A 15,999-nucleotide genomic window follows, 5' to 3' on the forward strand; every position below is an offset into this window, starting at 1 on the left:
CTAACGTAGTCAAGGGCCTTAATTTCTCTTATTCATTTCAACTAGACCCGCAACAACAAATCACATGACCAGATCAAGGGAGGAACTTGCACTTGGATCATAGAGACCAATGCTTTTTTTCTCATCAAAGAGGCACAGTTGTTGATTCTTTTCCATAGAACAAGGATTATCCATGATTTACTTCAACTATCGTAACTTGAACAGAATTGAATTTTAATTATAGGGATCCATCAGTCCAGCCTAACCCCATCTAGTCCCATGGGTTAGCCAACCACCCAACCACTGTATTGATAGGATCCATTATGAAAATTTGGTTATGTTTTGTCCCAGGTACTAGGGAAAAGAGTTCCCAAGCCCCCTAGCCGACACTCATGCAAAATACAATTTAGACATACCACTTATGCACCCAATATAAAATTGTCTTTTATAAATTCAGCTGTCTTTAAAGCAAACTTGAAATGAAACCATAGTATTTCGAATCATAATCCTCCAAAATATCCTGATCCAATTTTTAACTTTTCCACTTTCTAACCATACAATCTAATTTCAGTCATTCCTTCCTTAGCGTACATATGGCATCATCGGTAACCAGAACGCTCACCACCTGCTCACTCAGGGGCCTTTTTAATAGTCCCTAGCCGCCGATAGTACCTAGGAGTTTAATCATATAAAAACCATATGGACTCTCAGTTGGGGATCAACCATCAAGATCCATGTAAAAGAGCCATGAACTCTTCTGTTAAAGACCAGCAAGGCCAATCAACCAGATTCATGCCCGTGTTCAAAAAACAGCTCCAACTCATTTTTCTTCCTCGACGCACGCGTGGGTATCTTCAGTGACCCAGAGCCCGAGCACCATATGGTCAGCACCCTCTAGGCTCTTTCTCGCAGGTCACCTAGCTTCAGTCATCGGCCGCTTCCTTGGTCCCTCATCCATTGTACCAGAAGCTCACCATTTTAATCGAACCAAGGCTGGTCAAGACCTCGACCGACTTTGCCACATGGGAGACGTCCTTCATTGACTCTCCGTCAGCTGTTGCAACTTTTTCACTTAAGTCTGCATGACCTCATTCACAAGATGGTCAAAATGCTTCCCCAGCATTCTTGACATAAAACAATCTTTTAAAAAACAGGTTCATCTACAAATACAGTTCCAAACAGAATTCCCATCTTTTCTCATCATCCACATCCTTTCACATTATTCCTCATCATCTCTCGTCATTCCACATCATTTCTCATCGTCCCATTCCATGTCATTTCTCATTATTCCACTTCATTTCTTATTATCCCATTCCATGTCATTTCTCATTATTCCACGTCATTTCTCATTATCCCACATCTTTTACATTAAGTCACATCCAATCGCATCATTCCTATATCAACTCACATCCATTCACACCATTCCTACATCCATTCACATCATTCCTACATTCATTCACATCCATTCTCATCATTCCTACATTCATTCACATCCATTCTCATCATTCCTATATCAACTCACATCCATTCACACCATTCCTACATCCATTCACATCATTCCTACATTCATTCACATCCATTCTCATTATTCCTACATTCATTCACATCCATTCTCATCATTCCTACATCCATTCTCATCATTCCTACATTCACATCCATTCTCATCCATTCTCATCATTCCTACATTCATTCACATCCGTTCACATTATTCCTACATCTATTCACATCATTCCTACATTTATTCACATCCGTTCACATCCATTGAATGATTCTATAAAATTTATACATAACCTTCTTTATTTTTTTGACTATTGAATAATGCTCAAAACTACACTTTTAGCATAAAAATATCTATGCCTAGAATATGATCGGAATTTCTCTTTTTACTTTATTAAAATCATGCATAAAAATAAGATTTATATTTTTTTTAGAAAATTTTACCATAGCTTCGCTGTAATTACTGAGAATATTCAATTTTCTATTTTAAATTGAATACTTGTAATGAAAATATGATAGAAACTCCTCTTTTAGACTAAAATTAAATTATGCATACATAGCATAATTATAAGCATAATTATGATTAATTCTCTTGATTAAACTAAAATAACCATTCCTCATTCCTTAAAAATGTTAGCATAACCCTCTTTCAATTTAGGATGAGTTAATATGATTTTTCTATATCACAAATAAGCTTTAAAAAATTAATCATCCCTTTTTTCTAGACTAAAAATCATAAAAATAATTAATCTCTTTCTCTAGCTTGTCAAGCCTAGAGTTTGGATTAAGATAAAGGGATTATCATTAAGAATCATCCTTCTACCAAGGATCTAGCCATAAGAATGACTAATCTTTCCAAAAGAGAGATTTTCTTAAAGAAAACATTCTAATTAAGCATAGAGATTAACCTTAATCTAATTAAACATTATGAATCTTTGGAAAGCTTGATTTGAAGAAAAAGCCATTGATTTGAAAGCTTCTCAAGCTTTAGAGGGGTTGAGAAGAAGAAAAGCATTGAGAGAATTGAAAAAAAAAACCATTAAATTAGGTTTACCTTTGAATATGGCTTGATTCTTTGGCTAGAAGTGAAGCCCCCAAGAAAGTCCTTGGCCACCAAGAGGGGGAGGGTAATCTCCAAGAGAGGATGGAGAATGCTCCAAAGCTCCCAAGAGAAGAGGCAAATAGAGGGATAATAGAAATTACACTAAAATAAAGATAATAATGGCATGTAAATTCGCAAAGATGAAAATACAAAGGAATGAGGGTATATTTATAGGTGAGGGAGGCCATTAACCAAGTCCAACTGGGTTCTAGAGGTTTCTAGCTTCGATTTGATCCAATTTGGACAAGTTTTGGATCAGTTTGGCTCCCTTTTTGATCGAGTTTGCACCAAGAGAGAGGAGAGATAAAAAATCTTGATTTTTTTGAATTAAAAATGTCAAGCAATGATGATAAAAAAGGCACCTACCTCAAGTGGCTTTCCCTCCTTATTGAGGTGTCAAAAATGCATCATTTTACCAAAATATCCCATTTTTTTACTAATATATCTTAATTTTTAACTAATAAACCCTGTACTCAGTCAACTCTTCATCTTATGTGAGCATTTACTCATTTTTGGGGTATTTTTTTTTATTCTTTGCATTTTTGTCATCCCAACACTTGGATTAATCCTATTGGCCCTTTGGAACCTTATTTGGACCTTAATTTAAAAATTTTAGAAAATGTGGACCCTTAGGCTAAGGTCTCTTATACACATATTCAATTAATGCCTAAAGCACATTGGAAAGTTCATTTTGAACTTCTGTTTCAGGGGAATTCATTTTCGATATCAGGAGAATTTTTGTATCCAAAAATATCTCAATTTTGAACTACTTCTCTCTAGACATTTTATCTCTCTAGGCCAAAACTTGGGTAAAACAAGATCTTTTTCCATTTCTGAGGAGGAGGATTACAAGAGACACAAGGGGAGGTTCTTACACCTTTACATCTCAAAAGTTGGAGAGAGAAATCTTACATCCTACCCCACTTAAAAAAACGTGAGATGTCCTCATCATGTCGCAGAGTTGAAGAATAATATCTTTCTTCTTCTATCACTTCCAGCATTACTGCCTTGGAAGTGGACGGCTGGTTTGGGAACTTCTCTCTTTGATTTTTCCAATTCTGAGGCGGAGGTCGAAGCTGAGGGTTGGTTAGAGGGTCTACCTTTGGGTTTTCCTGATTTTGACAGAAAGGACCCTGATTACTCTGGAAGGAAGAAGCTGGAGTCTGGAATCTTGGTCCTTGACTTCCCTACCCGGAAAACCTTGATCCAAAAGGAGTTGGTCACATACTGCGATGTCCTTGGCAGTTAAAGCATTTAACTTCTTTGTTCTAGGGTGGAACTTCTAAAGTTGAATTCTAGGGGATTGTGTTCGGGGAAAAAGACCTTTCTTCCATTCTAGAGCTTCCCATATCCTGAGTTTGACCTTGTTGTCTCTTAGGAGGCAAAAAGTTGGAATCACCTTCCGGAGCTAGGAATCTTTTGAAAGATGATGGTGTTGGCTTCGGCAGCATCTTGACAACAAAAGCTTTGGCGAAACCCTTCGCCATCCGCACTGAGCCATGGAAACTGGCTTGGTATTCTTTACTAGAGTATCTAAGGGCTCGTTCATTCCCCAAATGAGCCTAGCCATCAGCTGTTCTTCATCCAGTGGCGGTGGCGAGTATTTGAGGAGGAGAGCGAATGCTTGGTGATACTCTTCAATAGTTCTGCTCCCCTGGGTTAACTCGAGGAATTCATTCATCTTAGTCTCCAAGAATCTGGGAGGACAGAATCTCTTCCTTAGGTAAATCTTGAGATCATTCTATGTCTGGGTGTTCCGATCCAGATAGTTTGTCTCACAAAAGGTTTTCCATGCCACTCTGGGTGTTTCTACTATCTTCAGCCTTGCAAGAGCCATTTTACTCTTCTCATTGTATCTGGTGACATCGAAGTATTCTTCCATTGCTTCGATCCACTTCTCAACAGGCTCGCCCAAGTTTTCCCCTTCACCCTTGAAAGGTCCAGGCTGAGATCTATGAAGAGTTTTACAAACATCTGGGTCGAGCTCTTCTTCATCGAGTTGGGGGTTAACATTTCCCACCACGACGACCTCGATCCATGATCCTATCAATATGAAAATTCTTGTTAAGTCCCTTTTTCCAATTTAACCAAGACGCTTAGGTGAAAAGATCACGTCAAATCTGAAAGGAGCTAAACTTTAGATCCAACTGATTCTGGGGTTCCTTAAAGTTTGGTCAACCCTCACAGAATCCCAGGATAAATATCCCTTCTACAAGACACTTAGGTGAAAAGATCACTTCAAATCTGAAAGGAGCTAAACTTTAGATCCAACTGATTCTGGGGTTCCTTAAAGTTTGGTCAACCCTCACAGAATCCCAGGATAAATATCCCTTCTACAAGAAGAAACATACAGAACTCATCATTAGAAAATAGATCATTCATATCCTTAACACACAAATGGTCCATCAAACCAGTAATTTCATGTGAACACTTTCCAGGAAATTTTAGTTATTTAGGTTCTCAATTTGTCATTCCTCAATTTGAGTCTACTGGGTCAAAGTGCGAACAATCTGTTAGCACAATCCACTAACCTCATAGTGATCTGCTAAAAGTCATAATCGTCTTCCAAATTACTAACATCATCACTGGGATTCTCTTCATTCATCCTCATTGTGGCTTTATTCAACTTATATTCTTTCAACCAGAATTTAGAAATCATCATCTTTCAATCAGAATCCAAATCAATTTATCAATTCTCAACCTGAATTCTAAAATCATATCAACGAGCATCCGAAATCATCATCTAGGATAGAATTTTTGCTTATAACTTCAAGGTCTTAGATTCACTCGTATATATTGTCAGTAAAGAGCTGCAGTTATACCCACAGTATATACGGGTAATCACGGTCCTTGGAGCTATAAGGTAAATACTAACCTCCTTTGTATGGCTGACCATTTCTTATTTTTATCATTCTAATTTCAACTTAAATTAACCCAATCTAGATATATAGGACTCTAATCTACTCAATTTTTAGAATTCAAGAGAGTAAACAATAAGAAAAGTTTAATTAATCATTTAACTAATCTTTCTAGGATCAAGAAAGGCTGAATTGTAAAGAAGAGAAGGGGGTGGCCTTTTTCTCAAAGGCATAGCATTTGAATTTAATTCAAGCAACTATAAAACAAGAAAATCAAGAAAACCATAGATTTAAAATTAAAAAAGTAAAAAAAATTAGCTTACATGTAGTTGTAAGCTTTCCTTTGGCTTGAGGGATTGAGGGTTCTACTCTTGTTTGAAGCAAGGGTGGCCACCAATTTCTTTGGAGAGGATTAGGCCAAAAATAATTGAATTATTAAGAAATTCAATGTTAAATCGCTCAAGAGCAGAGTAACAGTGCATAAACACCATTAAGCTTTTACAAAGGGGGAGGCTTCTATTTATAGGAAAAAGTGGGCCTCTAACCAAGCGAACTGATTCTAGAAATTTCCAGATCAATTTGGTCAATTTTTGACCATTTTTAGGTCAATTTAGCTTACTTTTTGGATCTAGTTGAAACAAGAGAGAGAAGAGATGAAAATATCTCATTATTTTTTTAGTTTAAAACTCCTCCACACATGTGAAATAGGTGCCTCCTTCATGAGGGGATCCCCACACTGAGGTGTCAAAAATGCATCATTTTCTCTAAATATCTCTTAATTTTAAACTACTAAACCTTGTACTTAGTTAACTCTTCATCTTATGTGAGCATTTACTCATTTTTTGAGGTTTTTCTTTTATTCTTCAATTTATCTCCTCCCTACATTTGGATTAATCTTATTGGTCCATAGGAACCTTAATTGGACCATAATCCAAAAAATTTTAAAAATCTGGACCCTTAGGCTAAGGTCCTTTTTACATATTTTCAATTAATTCCAATTGTACATTGGAAAGTTCTTTCTGAATTTCTGTTTCAGGGGAAACCATTTTAGACAGCAGGAGAATTTTTATATCCAAAAATATCTCAATTTTGAATTATCTCCCTCTAGACATTTTCTCTCTCCAGCCAAAATAGATAGAAACAAGATCTGTTATTATTCTGAAAAGGGGATTGATTACAGGGGAAGAAAGTGGACATCTTGAGGGGTTGGAATCTTACATCCTACCCCACTTTAAAAAATGCAAGATGTCCTCATCTCACAGGCGGAGTATGATCTCTTTCATCATCTTCTTCTTCTTTAATCACTTCCAGCCTTACTGCCTTGGAAGTGGACGGTCGATTTGGGATCATCTCTCTTTGACTTCCCCTATTGATGAGGCAGAGGTTTTGCATTACTTTGGATTGAAACTGCGGGTTGGTTAGAGGTTCTACCTCTGGGATTTCCTTGATTTTGGCGGAAAGAAACCTGATTACTTTGGAAGAAAGGAGGTGGAGTCTAGAATCTTGATCCTTGATTTCCCTACCCCGAAAACCTTGATCCAAAAGGAGTTGGCAATCCATACTGTGATGTCCAAATCCTTGACAGTTATAGCATTTCACTCCCTTGTTCAAGGGTGGAAATTCTGAAGTTGAATTCCAGGGGATTGAGTTTTGGGAAAAGGACATTTTTCTATTCTAGAATTTCCCATATCTTGGGCTTGACCCTGATATATTTTAGGCGGTGGAAGGTTGGAATCACCTTCTGGAATTAAAAACCTTTTGAAAGGTGATGGTGTTGGCTTCGGTGGGACTTTGACACCAAAGGCCTTGGCAAAATCCTTCGCCATCCGCACTGCTTCAGCCATGGAAACTGGCTTGGCATTCTTCACAGGATATTCAAAGGTTCGTTCAGTCCTAAATGAACCTGGCCATCAGCTGTTCTTCATCTAGCGGTGGCAAGTATTTGAGGAGGAGAGAGAACGCTTGGTGATATAATTCAATAGTTCTGCTCCCCTGGGTTAACTCTAAGAATTCGTTCATCTTTGTTTCCAAAAAGCCGGGAGAACAGAACCTTGTCCTTAGGTAAATTTTGAGATCATTCCACGTCTGGGTATTCTGATCTAGACGGTTTGTCTTGCAGTGGTTTCTCCATGCCACTCTGGCTGTTTCTACTATCTTCAGCCTTGCAAGAGCCATTTTGCTCTTCTCATTGTACCCAATGACATCGAAGTACTCTTCTGTAAGATCCCTGTCCCCACCGCGCAACAAGCACTTCTTCTGCGGGGTAGGGTCCCACACTCAGGGCCTCACCCAGGGATATCCGGACAAGAGACTAATCCATCGGTCTCTAGATGGAAGGGGTTGGAGTCTGGAATCTTGATCCTTGATTTTCCTGCCCTGAAAACCTTGATCCAAAAGGAGTTGGGCAATCCATGCTGCGATGTCCAAACCCTTGACAGTTATAGCATTTCACTCTCTTGTTCAAGGGTGGAACTTCTGAAGTTGAAATCCAGGGGATTGAGTTTCGAGAAAAGGACATTTCTTCCATTCGAGAACTTCCCATATCTTGGGGTTGACCCTGATATCTCTTAGGCGGAGGAAGGTTGGAATCACCTTCTGGAAATAAAAACCTTTTGAAAGGTGATGGTGATGGTGCTGGCTTTGGCCGGACTTTGACATCAAAGGCCTTGGCGAAATCCTTCGCCATCCGCTTTTGGCCATGGAAACTGGCTTGGCATTCTTCACCAGGATATTCAAAGGTTTGTTGGCCATCAGCTGTTCTTCATTGAGCGGAGGCGAGTATTTGAGGAGGAGGGCGAATGCTTGGTGATATGCTTCAATAGTTCTACTCCCCTGGGTTAACTCTAAGAATTCGTTCATCTTTGTTTCTAAAAAGCCGGGAGGACAGAACCTCGTCCTTAGGTAAATTTTGAGATCAGTCCAGGTTTAGGTATTTCGGTCGAGACGGTTTGTCTCGCAGTGGTTTCACCATGCCACTCTAGTTGACTCCACTATCTTTAGCCTTGCAAGAGCCATTTTTCTCTTCTCATTGTACCCGGTGACATCGAAGTATTCTTCCATTGATTCGATCCTTTTCTCCACAGCCTCGCCCAAGTTTTCCCCTTCTCCCTTGAAAGGTCTAGGCTACGAACTATGAAGATTTTTACGAACATCCAGGTCGAGCTCTTCTTCATCGAGTTGGGGGTTAACATTTCTACCACGACGACCTCGATCCATGTTCCTATCAATACGAAAATTCTTGTTAAATCTCTTTATTTATGATTCAATCCTATTTTTGATTCCGGGGTTCTCTAAATAGGTCGGCTCCCCACAGAGTCAAGGGATAAAGATACTCATATAGAACGCATTATCAGTTAACAATTCATTCAGAATTATCTCATTCATATCTTTAACACAATAATGGTCCATCAGACTGAATTTTTCTATCTAAACAATCCTCCATGGGGATTTCAAATTTTTAGATTTTTAATTTATCAACCCTTAACTTGATCCACTGATCAAAAGTTAATAATAGTAATCTGCCAGCACAATCCACTAATCTCAGTGATTTGCTGAAGTCATTAACGTCATTATAGCTACGAACATTATCACAGGGACTCATCCCATTCATCCTCATTGTGGTTTTGCTCGGCTTATTACATTTCAACCAAATTTTAGAAATCATCATTTTGCAATCAGAATCCAAATCAATTCATCAGTTCACAACAACCAGAATTTAAAAATCATATCAACCACATTCGAATTCATCATCTGGATAGCATTAATGCTTATAATTTCAAGTCTTAGATTTACTCGTATATACTGCCAGTAAAGAGCTACAGTTATACCCTCGGTATATACGGGTAGTCATGGTCCTTGGAATTATAAGGTAAAGACCATCATGTCTAGGCCTCAAGCAAGTCAGGGATTCCATACAATTGTGGTACTTCCATCTAAAGACCCAATTACTAATTTATGAATTTCAGTTCAAATAACAATTTGTATGAATTTCATCACACAATTCTGATCCTATACTACTACTTCATAATTTTTTGACATTTTTGGCTTTTTGGTTGATCCTCATTAGTCAATTCGCTCTATACCAACTGTAAGATCCCTATCCCCACCGCGCAACAATTTCAAGGGTGCTAGCAGCGGAAGTAGCACTTCTTGCATGGGGGAGGGTCCCACACTCGGGGCCTCGCCCACCACCACGGATATTCGGACAAGAGACTAATCCATCGGTTTTTCCAAAACCGAACCCGGAAAAACTTCCTTTGCTCGAAAAGCACGGGCGATTCCTCCAGGATAACTTTTCCCTAACGTAGTCAAAAGCCTTAACTAACTGAGCTCATTTGACCAAACCCGTTTAAGTCCCATAGTCAGATCAGGGAAAAAGACTGTATTTGGATCATAGAGACCAACGCTTTTTTCCTCATTGAGAGGCACAGCCGTTGATTCTTTTCCATAGAACAATTTTTGTCCGGGATTTACTTCATCTATCAAACTAAACAGAAATTGAGTCTCGAGATTGAGTCTTGATTTACGGATCCATCAGTCCCATGGGTTAAGCCAACCGCCCAACCACTATAGTGATGGGATCCAATTAGGAATTTGGTTAGGATTTGTCCCGGGTACCAAGGAAAAAACTTCCCAGGCCCCCTAGCCGGATTTTCAAGCAAATTTAACTCCAGTCACACCACTAACACACCCAATATGAAATTGTCTTTTTCCTAGATTCAAATGTATTTAATTCAATCATTTAATGAAATCATAGTGTTACTGATCATAAATTTCCAAGTATCCGGTTGAATCTTAATCTCCAATCATTTCTTCATCGGAGTATCTATGGCATCATTGGCAACCAGAACGCTCACCACCTGTTCACTCAGGGGCCTTTTCTATAGTTCCTAGCTTATAATACCTAGCAGATAATCACTTATAAAAATCAAGATGGAATCCTCGTTTTGAAGATCAGCAAGATCAACCAACAGATCCATATAAGATAGCTATGGACTCATCAGTTGAGGACCAGCAAGGTCAATTAACCAGATCCATACTCGGTTTCAGAAAACAACTCTTACTCCTTGTTCCAATATCTTCCACGACGCACGTGTGGGTATCTTCGGCGACCCAGAGCCCGAGCACCGTATGGTAGCACCCTCTAGGATCCTTTTGCAGGTCACCTAGCACTTCACTCATAGGCCGCTACCTTGGTCCCTCATCCACCGTACCGGAAGCTCACCATTTAAATCAAACCGAGGCTGGTCAAGACCTCGGCCAACCTTGCTATGCGAGACGTCCTCTATTGACTCTCCGTCAGCAGTTGCAACTTTATCAGTCAGGTCTCCACGACCTTAATAACAAGACGGTCAAAATGCTTCCCTAGCATTCTTGACATAAAACAGTCATTTACAAACAGGTCACAAATACAGTTTCTATATTGAACTCTCGTCTTTCCACATTATCCCTCATCAGTCCACATTACTTATTCCACATTCCATTCATATGTGTACTCATTCTCATCCAATCACATCATTTTCCATCTCATCACCTCAGATTCATTCACATCACATATCATATATTCACATCCCAATTCACATGTCATCACATCTCATCTATTCACTCATATCAACGACACGTCATTTCACATACACATTCGCATTCATTATTCTACATACACATCCACATTCATACATCCAATTATTCCACATCCGCATTCATACATACACATCCATATCCACATCCATACATCCACATCCACATTCATACATCCATATCCACATCCACATCCATACATCCATTTCCACATCCACATCCACATTCCATATCTACATCTATACATCCACATCTATACCCACATCCATACGTCCACATTCACATTCACATCCATACATCCATATCCACATTCCACATTCATACATCCACATCCACATTCACATTCATACATCCATTTTCACATCTTCATTCATACATCCACATCCACATACATACTTCCATACATCCACATCCATACATCCAAATCCACATCCATACATCCACATCTACATCCATACATCCATTTTCACATCCACATTCATACATCCATTTTCACATCCTCATTCATACATCCACATCCACATACATACATCCATACATCCACATCCACATCCACATCCACATCCACATCCACATCCATACATCCACATCTATGTCCATACATCCATTTTCACATCCACATTCATACATCCACATCCACATCCACATCCATACATCCACATCTACATTCATACATCCACATCCACACCCACATTCACATCCATACATCCACATTCACATTCCACATTCATACATCCATACATCCACATCCATACCCACATTCATACATCCATACATCCACATCCATACCCACATCCATTTCTATCTGATTCCTATCACATCTATTTATAGAATGAAGAAGAATTCTAATTTTTTGATATAAAGATTCTTTACGCATCTAATTAGGCATAAAGACAACTTTAGTAGGAATAACACTTTTATAAAAATCCTTTTATGCATCTATTTAGGCATAAGTTCAATTTTACGGAAAATAACACTTTCGAATTAAAAATAAACCTTTCATGCATTTTACTATGCATAAATTCCATTTTAACGAGAATAACACTTTCAAAATAAAAATAAATCTTTTATGCATCTAACTATGCATAAATTTAATTTCAATGAAAATAATACTTTTGAAATAAAAATAAATCTTTTATGCATCTTTCTATGCAAAAAATCAATATTGATAAGAATAACTCTTTTGAATTAAAAAATAAAATTCTTTATGCATCTTTCTATATGCATAAAATCAAAATTGATGAAAATAACTCTTTTGAAGTAAAAATAAAATTCTTTATACATCTATTTATGCATAAAATCAAAATTGATGAGAATAACACTTTTGGATTAAAATAAATTCTTTATGCATATTTCCATGCATAAATCCAATTTAGTAGGAATTACACTTTTAGAATAAAAGAATTTCTCTTATGCATCTAATTTATGCATAAATCCATTTATGATGAAAATCACACTTTTAATATAAAAATTTTATCTTTTATGCATACAATCATTTATGATGAAAATCACTCTTTTAATATAAAAGAATTTCTTTTATGCATCTATTTATGCATATAAATCATTTATGATAAAAATCACACTTTTAATATAAAAAATATCTTTTATGCATCTATTTATGCATATAAATCATTTATGATGAAAATCACACTTTTAATATAAAAAATATCTTTTATGCATACAAATCATTTATAATGAAAATCACTCTTTTAATATAAAAGAATTTCTTTTATGCATCTATTTATGCATAAAAATCATTTATGATAAAAATCACACTTTTAATATAAAAAATATCTTTTATGCATATAAATCATTTATGATAAAAATCACACTTTTAATATTAAAAAATATCTTTTATGCATATGTTTATGCATACAAATCATTTATGATGAAAATCACTCTTTTAATATAAAAGAATTTTTTTATGTATCTATTTATGCATAAAAATCATTTATGATGAAAACCACACTTTTATAATCAAAATAACAATTTCAATATACTTCCTTCTATGCATGGAATTTAATTTTTAAGAAAGTAACACTTTTTTAATAAAATATTTTTAGTATGCATTTTCTTATACCTAGGATGAAAATTAACACTTTAAGAATACATATACGATGGGAATTACTCTTTTTGAATTAAAAAAATTAAAACTTATTTTTCACAATTTTAGAAAATTTTGCCATAACCTCCTTTGTATGGCTGATAATTTTTTAATTTTTTATTCTCTAAAATTAATTGGAAGTTCACCAAGAGTATTTAAATCATTCTAATGTAAACCTTTTCTACTTATCAAAGCGAAACGTTATAAAAAACTTGATTTTATCCATTAATCATTCATCTACGATAAAGAATGGTTGGATTTACTAAAGATGTCATGAGAATATATTTTAAGTCCTCTAGAAAAATATTATTCATCCCCTCTTGAGTAATTTGGGGACGCCTAGATTACTCTTGCGTCATGCCGGCTAGGTTAATATCGTGGGTGACACCACTATAAATATTAATACGTGCGGTATATGACGTATGTTTGAGGCCACCTATGATTATTTCAGTTAGGTTTGTATGGCAGGGTGATTCCTGGGGTACTTACGCCTGGTAGTCATGAGTTGGTGATGATTTGTGCCTGTTTAATATTTGTGGGATTAATTTAATAATTAATTGGGCTTATATTTTCAGGTGATGAAAACTATGGGAATTGAAGAGTTTACTTTGGAAGAAATGTCTTGGATCATCACATTTCATTTTTGGCAAGCATAGTAGCTTGTAACCTTATTAAATGATTTTTCCATTTTGAACTTTAAGAAAGATACATTTATTTTTGTGGAATTTATTAAAGCCTATGGCTTTACCCTAGTCCCAATTTGACACTCTATTTTTGTTAAAGAAGAGTGCCGTGCTCTCTAAAAAGCACATCTTGTATTTTGGGGGCTATGGCCTAATTTTGGTGAAAAGGAAAGCTAATAAAGAAATACTCTTGTGTGGGGAGAGGCCACGCACAAGAGGGGGGAAGATTGCACCCAATATGGTCTTTTTGGAGCTAAGTATTTTTGTTTAAGTGTTTTAATTTTTCAATTGCTTTGATTTAGTTGAAGCTTACAAGCAATGGTTTTTATGATTGAATTAATTCTCTACTTTCCACAATCAATTCCTAGAATAAGATTCCGGTTGCAGTGGTATCAGAGCTTGGGCTAGGAGATTTGTGGAGAAGGTAGGAAAGGGCTTCAACTTCTCAAAAATCAAGAAAGTGCAGGAATTTATCCAGTGGACAGAAGGGTGTTTTGCAGGTCTTTACCCAAAGGTCAAAGATTCAAAACTAGATCTACTCTCAAACCCACTCACCACCCTGCAAAACCATCCCTCTCTATCAAAAAGCGGTTTTTCCAAATACTCTGTGTAATCAGAATCTGACCGTATGGATGAAATCCTCATAGCCAAAAACCTCACGGGTAACTCTCAGAAATCGGAAAGCTTCAAGGTTGAGCAAATCTATAATGGACGGGGGAGATAAATCTCTGTATAAAAACCATCACAAAATTCTCAACAAGCTCTTGGACAAGCAAGCGCACGGCGGCAGCCTGCCGGCGCAAAAGCGTGGAGTGGAGAAGAAAAAAAAATTCCATGCTTAATCTCTCCATAAGCTAATCACCTCCTCAATCCACTTTCTAATCAAGCTTACTTTTCCCAATCCCCATGCAAGTCACATCACTTTTTCAACCTCTACTTTTCCCAATTTCCAAATTTGAGGAGAAATTCAAAGGTTTTTCAATTCTGAAAATTTTTGGGTGCAGAAAAGTGATTTACAGGTTTTAAAAAGCTTGAAAATTGCCTAGAAAAGGCCAGAAAATTCCGAAATCGCTTCTGAAAAATTCTGAAAATTTTAGAAAAATATTACAAAGTTTGGGCAAGGTTTACAGGACTGTTTCAGTGGGTTTCAAAGTGCAAAAAAATTATTTCATCAACAATTCGACTAGCCCAAGACTCTTGAATCACGCGGAATCGTTCGAGATTTGTTTGAGGCGACGAGAATTCAATTCAGCCATTAAACAACGTCTTGTTCAGCTTCAACCAAGATCAAATTGCAGGAGAAAGACAAGATAAGTACTCATTTTTGCTTTATTTATTTACATCAAATAAAGTAAAATTTTATTTATCTACATCATTTGCACAAGCACTATGGCAGATTTGCCTATCTCGCCATCAATTCAAGAGCAACTCCTTTCTTTACAACATCAAATTGTAGAAGAAAGAGAGAAGCGTATTGAATTGGAGAGACAGCTCTCAAATCGTAGACGCAAGCGTGACTCTTCGCTATCTTTTGATGACGAAGATGACACTATTCAAAGGGCTGTAAATGCTACATTGCAAGCACAAAGGTCACAAAAAGAATCCAAGATTAGTCGGAAAGCTTTCACATTTCAAAATTATGATGGAAAGAAGGATGCTAGGGTCATTTTAGCTTGGCTTAGTCAAATAGATGACTATTTTTCTGGAGAAAAATTTTCAGAGAAAGATAAGATTAAATGTGCAATCAATCATATGGTAGACAGTGCAGCTTTATGGTGGAGTGTAATTAAGCAAGGTCGTGATAAGCCAGACTCTTGGAAAAGATTTCAATGGGTGGTTAAAAAGCACTTTTTACCCTCACAATTCAAGTCCAAAGTTAGGCACCAATGGGACACTTTGCATCAATTGGAAAAGGAGACTATGTCACAGTATGTAGAAAAGTTCTGGAATACTTTATTACAGGTGCAGGTTGTGGATAGAGTTAGTGAGAAGGATCAAAAAAGGAAGTTCATATCAGGCCTTAGATCTACCATTAGGGCCGATGTGAATATGTTTCGACCTCATTCACTATCTTCTGCAATATCTTTGGCAACTAATTCAGAACGTAAAAATGGTTTTCCTAAAGAGAATAAAGCACATGAGGGTACTTCTTCTAAACCATTCACTAAATCTTTTTATGCTTCAAAGAAGATGTATAAA

The 15,999-nt window shown here is 36.9% G+C and overlaps 1 protein-coding gene across 1 annotated transcript in view; it reads left to right on the top strand.

The window, feature by feature from the left end:
* LOC147628563 (uncharacterized) overlaps positions 1-14,287 on the top strand; it is an 88,859-nt gene extending 74,572 nt beyond the window's left edge. Inside the window, exon 3 of the transcript XR_015268134.1 lies at positions 13,693-14,287. The gene's annotated coding sequence lies outside the window, so the exon portion shown is untranslated. The remainder of the gene's footprint in view (positions 1-13,692) is intronic.
* The last annotated feature ends 1,712 nt before the right edge of the window (positions 14,288-15,999 follow it).

The sequence above is a fragment of the Cibotium barometz genome, chromosome 19 (assembly GCF_041138505.1).
Source record: "Cibotium barometz isolate CiBa-2024 chromosome 19, ASM4113850v1, whole genome shotgun sequence".
Lineage (NCBI taxonomy): Eukaryota > Viridiplantae > Streptophyta > Polypodiopsida > Cyatheales > Cibotiaceae > Cibotium > Cibotium barometz.